At 38.4% G+C, this 12,977-nt stretch overlaps 1 protein-coding gene across 36 annotated transcripts in view; it reads left to right on the top strand.

Annotated features, from left to right (window-relative positions):
- The window catches only part of SOX5 (SRY-box transcription factor 5), an 807,001-nt gene that overhangs the window by 485,054 nt on the left and 308,970 nt on the right, over window positions 1-12,977 (top strand). Inside the window, exon 1 of one of the 36 annotated variants that reach the window (XM_065568373.1) lies at window positions 10,319-10,509. The exons of 34 other annotated variants lie outside the window; for them this stretch is intronic. The gene's annotated coding sequence lies outside the window, so the exon portion shown is untranslated. Of the gene's footprint in view, window positions 1-10,318; window positions 10,510-12,977 lie in introns of those variants that run through there. One more of the 36 variants, XM_042848858.2, reaches the window with a different exon arrangement.

Raw genomic sequence — 12,977 nt, forward strand, 5'->3', positions numbered from 1 at the left:
CTGTTGGAAAGAAATAGTTGCAAAAATGGACATATATTTCTATACACGATAAGAGTGGATGGGGGGGAACACCATCCCAAAAGATATAAAAAGTACAGTATTAGTAAATACTGTCTATGGATAATTATATTAAATAGAACTAAATGTGGATCTGGTGAAATGAGCAAGAACCATTTCCTCAGGTGTCTCTTTTTCCCTTTAAATGATGAATCACACAGACTATGCCACATTAAGTACTGTTATGTTCAAACACACAACATCATCCCTAAGACTAAGAGGAATGTGTCAGATTTTATTTATACATGTGTATCATCTTGTATAGTGATAGATGGTACCAGACTAACAAAGCCAAACTCTAACTGGACACACGCACACACTATTTAGGCCTGATATGCTGGATTCAGTTCCTGTCGAAATTGATGGACATTGAAGATGTTTGGGACCTCACAGGTTCAAGTTCTGTGGATACTCTGATGATGTGCACTCTTCTCACACTCTTCGGGAGGTACTAATACAGGCAGGGACTTTTCATTCTTAGAAATGACATATTCTTAGGAATTTCACAACCTAAGGAGTATCTGCAAGGAATCTGTAGTGTGGGGGATGAGTGGTGGGAAAAAGAAACTGCCCCTAGAGGACAGGCACTGGTGATGCTCTCTTCTCCTGAATGTTGAATTGATAATTGATGGCAGCATGACATTAGACACTTTGTTCTTGCTTGCTTTCTTTTTTCCCCCAGCCAAGCTGAACAGGAAGCTCTGCTGGCAACCTCTAGATTGGAGGGGGGGGGGGGAGTGGAAAAAAAAGGGAGGGGGGAAATACAAAGATTGCTTTGGATTTTTTTAAGGAGGATCAGGGCTAGATGGGTTGTGGGATTCATCATCCATTTGAAAAAGGAGAGTGGCATCCCAGGGGAAGTTGTTCTGTTTATTTGACTAGGCCCTGCCTTAACTCAGTGTACTATAATCGTCTTTATGCTGCTTGCCTTTCATAGCATAATTAGCCTTCTCTGGAAGTGAATGTGGGTGGTGGTGGGTAGTTGCAGAGGAGTTTTTCTTCAGAAAAAAATAAGTAATGGGCCAGCAGGAAAGAAAAAGCTTTCCGGTTTGGATGCTGCGTGTGGTTTTGTGGACTCGCCTGCAGAGATGGTCACTGCCATCATTTATGGGGGGGGAGGGGGAAACAATGATAGAATAATCCATGGGATTGCTGTGGGAAACAAACTTGAGAACAGGGATCCTTAATTTGTGCTCTGGTCCTTATACATTGGTTTTCTTTAGCTATTTAAAGTATTTTTCATTCCTTCTTGATTATTTTGCTGAGAGTCAGTGTGTTAATTTATTTTCTTTTTGGCTTTTGAAACCCAATATCTTCACTGTTATGTTGAATTCTAAAGTTATTTCCCCCAAAACAGATACCTAGTGTCTTCGGTTCCAAGGAAAATGCCTCCACTTTGCATATTGCTACACTGGCCCCAACCGTAGTGGACTAAATCCAGCACTGTTTACACAGGCAAAACACCCATTGACTTGACCTGTATAAGGACTTTGGGGCATGGCCTGCTGAGTGCCCTGGGTACTAAGGAAACTGGTGGGATAGACGCAATAAAGCATTTTCTCTATTTCTTCTTCCCTCTTTTGCTTCATCTCTCTTCATTTCTTTGTTCTCTGTCTCTCCCTTTTGTCTATATTTCCATTTTATCAAACCAAGAATGAGATAAAATAATTAGACCTCTTAGGGTATGTCTATACTGCACACTAAGCCTGGGATCTGACTCAGATTTGAGCCTAAACCCTGTTTCTGTCCAGACACAAATCTGTCTGACTTGAGTCAGCAAGTGCTCAGGGCCAAGATCCTAGGACCCTGCTGGGGTGGGGAGGGTCAAAGCCCAAGTCCTGCTGTGACTCAGGTTCAAGCCCTATCATTTTGCAACGTGGACACAGGTCAAGCTGCAGACCTGTGTCAGGAAGGTCTGTGTAGTGCAGTATGGATGCATTAGTACAACTGTCAGATCCAGGTCCAACAATTTGTAAACCCACATTTACAATGCTGTGTGGTTGGTCCAGCACAGGCTTGGAAATACTAAATCCACAAGCCTGGGTTCCGAGTCCCACCCCTTGATAACAAGTTCTTTGTAGATCCTGAACATTCTTCCTCTCCTTTCAACTTGGCTTCCTTAGCAGCCTTGTAACAGGTGAGCAGGAACTCAAGACATATTGACTTTGGTTCTGCAGTTTTTCTAAAATACACTTGATATTACTGTAATACACTGATCCTTTGCAGGTTTTTGGATTGTTCCCACAAGTCAGATTTCTAGCTCCAAATTTGCAGTTAAACCATGAAATCCAAGTCACATAGAGAGGACATTATAGTGTTATAGCTCAGTCTCCTATTTAGGGGACTGTAGTTCAAGAAACAAAAGATGCCCTCAGTGGAAATCTAGAGAGAATTCACCAGAAATTGTAATTGGAATATACCTCAGTTTATTGTAATGATGATAATACTCTCTACTTGTGTAGTGCCTTCTATGCATCTCAAGGTGCTTTACAAAACATTAAGGAATTAACTTGCACAATACCGCTGACAAATAGGTGTTGTTATTGTACATATGAGGAAATTGAAGTACAGAGAGGTTAAAGGCTTGATTGTGCAACCCTTACTTCAGTGTTGAGCATTTACTCACATGAGTAGTCCCATTGAAGTCCAAGGTTCAAATGTAGAAGAAAGTGCTACTCAGTTGATAAAGAACATAATTCACGAATCTGCCTTTACATTTGCAGCTGTCCATTGACTAAATTCAGTTTTATTTTGGTGGACAAATTTATATCTTTAGAGGGACAGGAGGCAAAATTGCAATTAATCCCTCCTTAATTGATGTGGCTGTAAGTAATGTTCTGCTTAATCCACTCCTTACTGTGAGGGTGAAGTAAGGCTAAACATTTTGATTCTGGACTAGGGGGAGAGAGAAAAACAGAGAGGGGGGTACTTTTGCCCTTTCTGCTGTTGTTGTAGGTCCATGTCAAGAAATATCTGTGTTTAATAAAATACCTTTTGTTGGTTTCCCCTCAAACTCTCTCTTGACTTAATTAAGTGGAATTCAATTAAATAAACAATCCACTTTGGAGCAGTTCATAAAAAAAAAAATCTCTTTTTTTTCCCTCTCCCCCTTCCCCCCGTCTTTCTTTCATTTAACCCATAAAAGTCTCTGGACTGTGAAATGTGAAGGCGCCAAATTGGAATTACTTTGCTTTTTCATTTAACAGTTTGCATTACATTAACCCCACCTCATTCCACACAGCAAACCTTTCCTTTCCTTAGATGTTAGATATTACTAGAGACTATTGCTGAAAGACTGGACATGCTGAAATGTTTTATGTAAGTTTCTCTCCTCCCCTTATGTAGGACCTGATTCTACAAAGACTTGATGCATGTAAGAAATCCCACTTGAGTTCATTTTATTTCTTTCTGGCAAGTGAGTAGGGTTCTCTTCCACACCAAACATCAATAAAAACGTTAACTAAGTTAGAACTGCAGAACCAAATTCTGACCTCAAAGAGACCCCGTACAAGCCCCTTTTCTCCAATATCTGTACAGGTGGTGCTGAGGGCACAAATTGAATTAATCAGGATTACTCATGTACCTAAAATCAAGCAAGTGTATAAGTCCCTAAGGAATCACAGGTTTAATATCATACTGTGCATTACAGATCAGGGAGTTGTTATCATGTATGATATATTGCTGAATTGTTTGCTTATTATAAATCTGACTTCAGATGCTAAGTGTGCATTGGAGATATTTGAATGGTTCTACTCTGAAAAGAGACTATTAAAATGACACAATGGGGTTAAAGATTTATTGTCTCTAATTTCAAAATCAAATGTGCTTAGTATTTACAGATAAAATATGCTTTATTTTTTAAAAATTTGCCTTCTTTAAATGCCAGCCCGGCAAACTTAACTTGGGATCTGACAGTCAAGCTGATTTCTTTCCTCTTCCTGGTTTGTGGCCAATAATAAAGATTCTGCAGATTAAATTCTGCCTTCAGTGACACCTGTAACTCCATTGCCTTCAGTCTGTGCCCTCAGATTCCTTTGCAGATGGTGGAGACAATGGGGGTTCCACAAGCCCAAATGTGGACAGAATTTGACCCTGCAATTAGAACTTAGTTAATAATTTTGTGTCGTGTGATATGTAATAAAATACAATTTTGTTACCTAGAGAGTCATTAGTTCTGCAAGACTTACAAAAGTAAAAATAGTAATAACCTGTGACCCTCCTCCCAACTTTAAAAGAAGCATATAGTCCTCTCAGTGTACACAGGGTGCAACTCTGTTGAGTAAGATGGTGTCATTTTACAGAGTTACTATTCAGAGCATAATTACATCTTAAAGCAAAATAGCGTAGCTTCCCTTGGTTTTTCTGCACAAGATGGCAGTGTTTATTTTTGCCTCTCTCTAGATTAACAGGCCATTTGCTATCTCTCTCTCTCTCTCTCTCTCTCACAGGGGAAGATATTAGTCCAATTCAGGTATTTTCCATCAGAATTGTTTAACAGGTCATTGCATCTCAGGTTTTTCTGCCCTTTGAATCAGCATTTGTGTGAACATTCTTTTAAATTTTGCTGAACTACTACTTTAGGCCTAAAGTATTTGAATTTGGAAGAATGCAGCTATCCTATTTTTTTCTCTCTCCCCCCGCCCCCAATTATAGTCCTATTAGATGAAAGATCTATCAGAGAGCAAAAATGGGACTCTCTTGTAGTCATCACTAATGGGTCATAGGCCCTGTGACAAGAGAGTATATTTTTATATTGACAAGTCTGTTACCTTGGGAGCCTTGTGCTTTTGGTTTTGGAGTTTTGTGATCTTTTTCTGTGCATATGTCAACATACTGTGCTTTTTCATCTCTAAAAATATAAAAGGATTCCACAAAAGATTCAGCTTTGATGAGAAATCCCCTGCCCTTCCATCTAAGCATTTATTTCAGATGCCAATGAAACTTTGACCATGAAAGTGTACTTTTTCAATAATTTTTATTGATTGTATCATTGCTGATGCAGCTTGATTTTCTGCCAGTGAAACTGCCAGTGGTGGGTTCAGCCATAGGACACTGGGATAGTCTTCAGTATGTGGGCGATGAATCTAACTGTGGCCCATCCAATATATGAATTTATTTGCAAATGCCAAAAGTGTAGTGTTTCACTACTCCTATGTGGGTCTGATTTCCCACTCCATTACATAACTGGCTTTGGTGGAGTTACACTGTTGTAAAACTGATGTAACAGAAGGGAGAATCATGCACTGCATTATTTCTTTCCTTCCTTCCTTAAATATTATATTTGTTTCCTTGGAGGTCTTAAGTCCTATATGCACTGTGATGAAACTTTTTTTCAGTAGTGAGAAAATAAGGCCAAATGAATGATTGAATTTGGTATTGGCACATGCAACCTCTCCAGCATACTGAGGCATCTATCTTTAATATGGGGAGTAAGGGGGGCTTATTACAAATAAGTAGAGAGATGAAAATCTGTCCAAATATTTTTCTAGCCATGTACTAAGTCTTTAGAAATCTGGGTTTGTACTGGAGATAATGAGGATCGTTGTGGTGTACCACCACTAGTGTATATGCTGTATTATGACTACGTCCTTTAAGACTGTGTTGAACATGAACTTCACCCACAGATCATAAAGGTTTCATATACCTACAATGAGGACTCTCATAACTGCCAGCTTTCCTTAACTGTCTATAATATGTCATCTTACTATACAAGCCGGTAAGCAGGGTCAAACCTGGTCACTCTTTGGAAGTGAGACCTTGGTGCTGCTGATTTAGTATTACTCTTCCCTTTGAGCCAGAGCTGAAGCAGTGGCCTGGCACAGTATTAGAGGGCTATTAGTTGTGCTATCTTACGGATGTAAAACAGTCTCTGACTGCTTGTGGTGTCTCACCTACATACTGTGATGCTGGGTCCATTAGATATATAGATTCTATTCATTATGGAGCTTTTTGCAAGAGTAGTATAATCATATACTTTGCACTTTTTATAGCGTCTTCCATTTGAGGGTCTCAAATTTCTTTGTTCTCTTTGTCTCAGCTAAAATCCATTTAGGGTGATTACATGTTGCCGGTGTGAATTTTCGTGTCAGTTTCAATTGGACACAGTATTTTTCATTTCCACACTAAATTGTTGTGTAGTGTTGCTATGCACAGGTAAACAGCTGCCATGTTTGTGTTTCATGAATACCGTGGCTGCATTTCATGGTGGGTGAAATGGTTCCTTGAGATACAAACCACTGTGGACCCAGTCCTACTCCATTAAAGTGAATAGGACAATCCCCATTAACTCTAATGGAACTGAATCAAGCTCTGTAAGAATGTAAGGTATCCCTTTTATCACTGGATAGTACAGAGATCTGCTTACAGTTACACACTGTGGACTGTGTCTGAGTAATAAGAAAAAAGTTTGTCAGGGAACTATATCATATTTCTGTCCTTAACTATATTTTTTGTTAGAACAATATCTTGTATGGAACTTGCCAGGCTAGTTGAGCCACATGAATTTGAGGAGGGGACACTAATCAATTCTACTTCCAGTGACCTCTTCCTGAATCTCTGTTCCCCTCACATCCCCTTCCAAATCTGTAATATTCTGATTCAACAATTCTATATTACTTAAAAATTTAAAGCATTTAGTTCTGGAGGGACAAACAAAACTCCCAAACAAACCAAAAAAGAAAAATGAGGTTTCTCTAAATTAGTTCAAAGTTACTTGTCTTTTCAAATCGATGTATATTTAATTAAGCAGAGCTCAATTGGTCTAAATCAATTGTAACTACTACCTCAAGTGGAAGATATTACAGAATGTAAAATGTAACATTAATAATAGAGGATTGTATTCTTCCTTCATATTGGTGGGTAAATTGTTTCTAACTAGTTGAGGAAAAAAATTGCTGAACACAAACCACTTAGTTGTGCTGCTGCCCACTTTAGTAACTTTGTTGTTTTGAAAAATGGTTGATTATACAGCTTGTAACATCAACAATTGTGGATTTCATATGACATAAATTAATCTCACAGTGCTATTGATGGAAGAAATGCTAACAGCTGATAATTAATGATCAGTTTGGAGATTATCACAAACAATTTACAAAGGTTGCCTTTTCCTTTAGAAGTCCCTTTGGATAAACTGGATGTTAAATCACCTGCCCAAGGCTTTTACTTTACTTGTGCTAACAAGACAAAAATGACTGTGTTTGAAGAGCTCTGGACTCAACTTTTCAGACTGTCTGATAATCCATACAACTCTTCTTTAAACATCTTAAGTGAGTGAGCAAATAGAGACTATAATAAAATTGAAAACCATCATATACGCACATGTTACCACCAGGTTTAAGTAATGGGGCATGACCAATAAGAGGCACTGCTGCAGAGTTCATATTTTCATTTTATGGCATGCATTAAATATTTGATCACCAAGCAGCAGACAGAGGTAGTTGGGCTAAAGAATATAGTTTGCAAGGATAATATTTAGAGAATGTCATGTCTGAGCACAGGATGGGGATCTCCTATATCTTAATCCCCTCTTTGACTCATTGAAGCTAGACAAGCCACTTTACATCCCTTGCTTAGTTTTTCCATGTGTAAAATGGGATTGTATGATAATTCATTAATATTGCTAAACGGTTTTGAAGATGAAAATAACTATGCAGGTGTAAAAGCTCTGTAATACATAGTGTAAAGGGAGAAGAGAAGTAGGTCTAGTTTTGTCAAGGTATTTAGATGCCTGTGCCTAAAGATGCAGATAGGGTCCTAGTGGGTTTTTCAGAGGTGTGTAGGTGCCTAACTCGCGTTGAAATCAATAGGAGTTAAGTGCATGGACACTTTCGAAAAACCCACTAGGCTCCTATCTGCATCTTTAGACACCTAAATACTTTTAAAAATGTGGCCCTTATTCTACATCCACACCAAACCGGGGTGGGAGGATGGGTAATAGGAGGTCTGCACACAGTGTGCATTTTTTTTTTATCTCTATCCTTCTGGGAGGAGGTGGGGAAGGAACAGCAACATCAAAACCCCCTAGATTTGATGAGTTCTTTAATCGGTAGAATTTTATAATCTTGAGGCTGCCTTCCTAAAATTCTCTGTGGGGAAACCCAGCTGTAGATCTCTGTATTTCATCCACCTTGCAAACAGATTTGCAGAACTAGAAGCATGCTGCACAGCTGAAAATGTCCCCAAAGGAATGCTCCTAAATCTTGGAGACTTCAGAATATGGTTTACATTTTTTTTTTAAAGGTTAAAATCCAGTATAGTTGTATTGATACATTTAAACGAAAGATAAGAGCTGAACAAGCTCAAGGTTATGCTCATTGGCTACCTCCAGCTTGTGAAAGAGTGATTGCTAGCTACAGGAGGCAACATAATGACAAACTACCCTTTCCATGGAAGTCAATGTTTTAAAAATCTACCAAAATCATTGAGAACTGGAATGGACTTGAGATCTGGCCATAATAGCCTTCTTTCATTACATCCTTCATATTAATTTCCCAGAGAAGGGTTTGGCGGGAGGCTGTTTTCCTTTCCAACTTTACATCATCTCAGCAATATTTTATTTTATTGACTTCTGCATTTCTTGTGCTGGTAGTGAAGCAGCATGGTTAGTGGTTAAAAGGGGCAACTGGGAATCAGGACTCCTGGGTTCGAGTCCCTGATTTGCTCTGTGTTTTTTGGATATCATTTACACTCATTTAAACCCATGGGGAGTTACTTCTGTAGAAGAGCAGAATTGGGCCTCTATGCTTCTGTTTATCCACATGCAAAATGGATATTATAATGTTTATTTCATGGCAAGACTTATTTAATTGGTAGACTGAGCACGTTAAGTAAAAGGAACTTAGTGATTGAAAGTTATTGTTATTGATATGGGTTGAAGTCTAGTCTACTATGAGGGACAGTTCTACTAGAGGGTATTATGAAAGGTGTACTCTGAAGTGGTACTCTGTCTAGTTAAAAGTTTCCTGTCAGAAAAATGCAGCTTTTACGTTGTTTGAATCCATCTTGGGTCAGAAATGGTGTGAAGTGTTACTGATCAGTGGACTAGTGATATTCAGTGCCTGTTCAGTAATTTGTGTGAAATGAGTGCACGGTCTTTCTCAAGTTCCTAATTTAAACTTATTCACATCACAGAAATGACTGTGATTGCAAACGAGGCAGCTAATAGTGCAGTAGAGAGGCCAGGGATTGACTGGGTTTGGAGAGTTGACTATCCTCCCTCTCCCTGCCCCTAGAAGTGGCATTTTCAGAGCGTGGCTGAGGCACATTGGTGAGCTTTGTGGGAGAACTTTCCTTGTTTGGTGCCCGTGCTGTACCTCTTCTATGGATAAGTAAAGGACTTCAGTCCCTAGGACTGTTGTTCTGGAACTCTGCCCAACACCAAATCTGCACACTTTTTTTTTAGTAGATGTGCAGGTTTTCAGAGGTGCTTAGCACCTTCAGCTCTCACATCAATGGAACCTGCAGGTCCATGGCATAAAGTACACTTTAAAATCTTCTTCCTAGGGGAGCGGTCACTTTCTCATAATAGCTCTGATGCCCATTTTACACCTGAACATCCTGGTTCAAATTCACCCATATTATAATTGGTGCACCCCCAGTGGAGACACTGAAATGTTATTTATGAAAATGACTATGTAAGAAAACTGGCATACCGCTTGATATGGCCATACCAGCTAGGTTTTCTTTACCATACTGTGTTGTGCGTGTTTGTGTTATCAGAAAACTGTAGCTCTTGCTTCTAAGTTGGATTTCCACAGCAGTGTGTATCTTGAAATGCAAAACTGTTTTAATAAGTCTTCTTAAAAATAATCTAGTCCAAGTGTATTTCTTATGCTGATTTTAAAAAGTGTTTTAAAAGGCAGTGTGTGGACAGTACGATACAGTGGAAGGAACCAAATGTTTATTTTAAGATGTGTTTGAACAAATCTGCCTACATAAACTTGCCAGTGTTAAGAAAGAGGGGCTCTGCCCCTTTTAGATCACAAAGGCCTCTCAGTGGGGGGATGGTTTTGGTAATGGAAAAAACAAAAAAGCTTCCAGTATGTGGTGGAGGAGGTAAAATAAACAAACAGCAATGGATGATTACTTCTCTCCATCAAGGCTCCTTTATCCTCGTAAGCTCAGCCAGTGGTCAACATGTTAGACACCCCTCCCTGTTTTATCCATCCCTTAACTGTGTTCTTTGACAGCATTGGTTTATACAGCTGGGTCTTTGTGGAGCTTTATGGGAATTGCTATTGAACAACAGACATGAAGGTAGACAAAGTACCTATGGAAGAGTGAATGGCAGACTTCCTTTGAGTTTTCCTGGAGTGAGAGATACTGGCCTCAAGAATTTTTTTTCTTTTACTGCCAAAGATTTTAAAGTGAACACCTTTTTACAACTGTGTTTTAGTTCTTTGTACCACACGTTGTATAAAGAAATAGAAGTAGAGACTCCTTACAGCGCTCAAGGTAAGCTCCTCACAGTGCTCAAGTGGATTGTTACACTGTCTCTAGACATGTCTCACATTTTGATACTTGTGTGTGTGTGTGTTTTATGTATGCTTACGTGTGTGTGTGTGTGTGTGTGTGTATATATATACATATATATATGTATTATAAGCACTGCAACACCTATAGTTCAGGTACATTCTAAGGGGCCATTTTCAGCTGTTTATAACTTTTACAAATGTTTGTCTTTGTGGCTGAAACTTGGCTTGGCAGGTACTTTTACAGTTGTGTGTGCATGTTTCTGTGTGTGTGTGTGTGTGTGTGTGTATATATATATATATGTATATATATATTATATACACAGATACATACACATACATACACGTTTATATACATACATAACTTTTATTTATTTATAGAGAGAGCGAGGAAGAGAGGGAGGAAAACACCCCAAAACAACTATCCACAAATGCATGTAGGGTTCCCACTGAAGTCAATGGGAGCCCATGCACATATTTGGAATGTATTTACATATGTGTGTGGGAGTATGTATATTCATGAAAACAGTAAGGTTGCAATGTCAGAGACTCAGAAGTCAGAAGATAACAAAATTAAAGTTCTTGTGCAAGTAAAACCTGACCCAAAGGGGCATATGCATGGCAACGCAGTCTTTCATTGGATGATCACATTGTGTTTTTTGTTATTGCCTAAGTCTTTTAAAAAGAAAAATAGAGAATCTAATAAAAGCATGTTCAACGCTTAGCAAGACAGCAATAGAACATTCTGCACTTGACAATATGTGAAGTCAATGAAACAGGAGCCTTATCTTATTCTGTGTACTTCGCTGTTTTATTCCATGTGCAGTCCCCCTATTGAAGGAAAGGAGGCATGACTCTCTGTGAATAATCTTAAGAGACACGTGTGCACAGAACCAGTGGAATGTGTGAAGAATGCTAAACTTTTGCTTTACAAAATTCAGTATGTCTGAGCAAAATCTTCTTTTTTATTTAAACACGACTTTCACAAATTGCAATATTTTTACCAACTTCTGAAAGGCACATCTAGGACTTGAAATCTGGCAAGGAGATAGGTTTTAAGATTTTACTTCAAAATGCTGAGATGCTATATTCAAAAAAAAAATTGTATTTTTAACATAATGGGAGGAAATGACATTTTCCCCACTTATTTTATTTTCAAAATTGGCTTGATTTTTCTCCTCAATCTTTCCAAAAATATTTGCTCCTCGGCTAAGGAAGTATCAGTCCAAGGAGTTTAACAAAATTGTAAATGTTAAAGAGCTGAAAATAACATCTTAGAATGAAAACACTTTAGGCACTTTAACTGAAGTGGTGTTCTGCCTATAATATATAATTCTAATAAATACAAACACAAGATTTCATTGAGGCCCCAATCCTATTCCCATTTAAGTCAATAGTAAACTTTTCATTAATTTTAATGGCGCAGGATCAGGCCATGACTGTCGCGTGCACATATACACATGCGCGCGCACACACACACACTATTAACCCTTGTTTAAATATACGTTTCACTTACATATATAGGTGTCACTCTGTAATTATATACATTTCTTCTGTAAATGTCATAGATATGAGTGGCACTTTCAGGTGGGATGTATATAATTACAGTCAGAGCAAAACCTATAGTTAAGGTGCAAAAGTGTTAAAGTGTGTGTATAATATGCATTCAGGGAGGACTTGTATATGTAGTTTATATCTGTATGTTTATTAGAATTACACATAAATACAGCAGAAACTATTCATACTGAACTTGGATGTGGAACTACGTTAGAGCAAAGTAGAATAAAACTCCAGAATTGTTTCTGTGTATTTTGATGTTCCAAATTCATTTCTGGTTATAAAGGACCTCTGATTAGGGAAGGTTTATTATTTTAAAAATAAATAAGAATACCTTCAATATCAGAGGGTTTCAGTGTGTATTTAGATGGTGGGGGTGTGTCTGTTGCTTGGTGATCAAATATTTAATGCATGAACCTGGGCAGCTGTTTGTTTGGAAATCACAGTATTAAGCAATGGCTTCATGGGTCTGAGAGCATGGAATAGTGGGGGAAGCTGGCAGTCTCTTGCTAGATTTCTGAGTCAAAAAAATGGCTCATCATACTGAAATCAAGGCTTCTGGTGGTAGGGAATTGTTGCTGTTAATGTTGATTCTAACTAACATTATCCATTGTTTAATATTATGCTGGGTAAAGAATTTGGTTTCAGTTTGATTAAGCAATTACTATGGAGGGGCAAGGGTAAGCCCCCAAAATTGTGCAGAGTCAAAAGTGAATCTGTGCAGGCTCACATTTCTCTGTAATATGTAAGCCATTCATAACTGTCAAACTTTTAGAGGACTTAACAACTCAGTGTTTTGCTGCATTTGACACTAATGTCAATGGAAATTATTTATATGTCCGTGTGTGTGTGGAAAGATGAATAGACTCCTTCCAGAATGCAGCACAATTTTCC

Source organism: Chrysemys picta, chromosome 1 (assembly GCF_011386835.1).
Source record: "Chrysemys picta bellii isolate R12L10 chromosome 1, ASM1138683v2, whole genome shotgun sequence".
In the NCBI taxonomy this organism is placed as follows: Eukaryota; Metazoa; Chordata; order Testudines; family Emydidae; genus Chrysemys; species Chrysemys picta.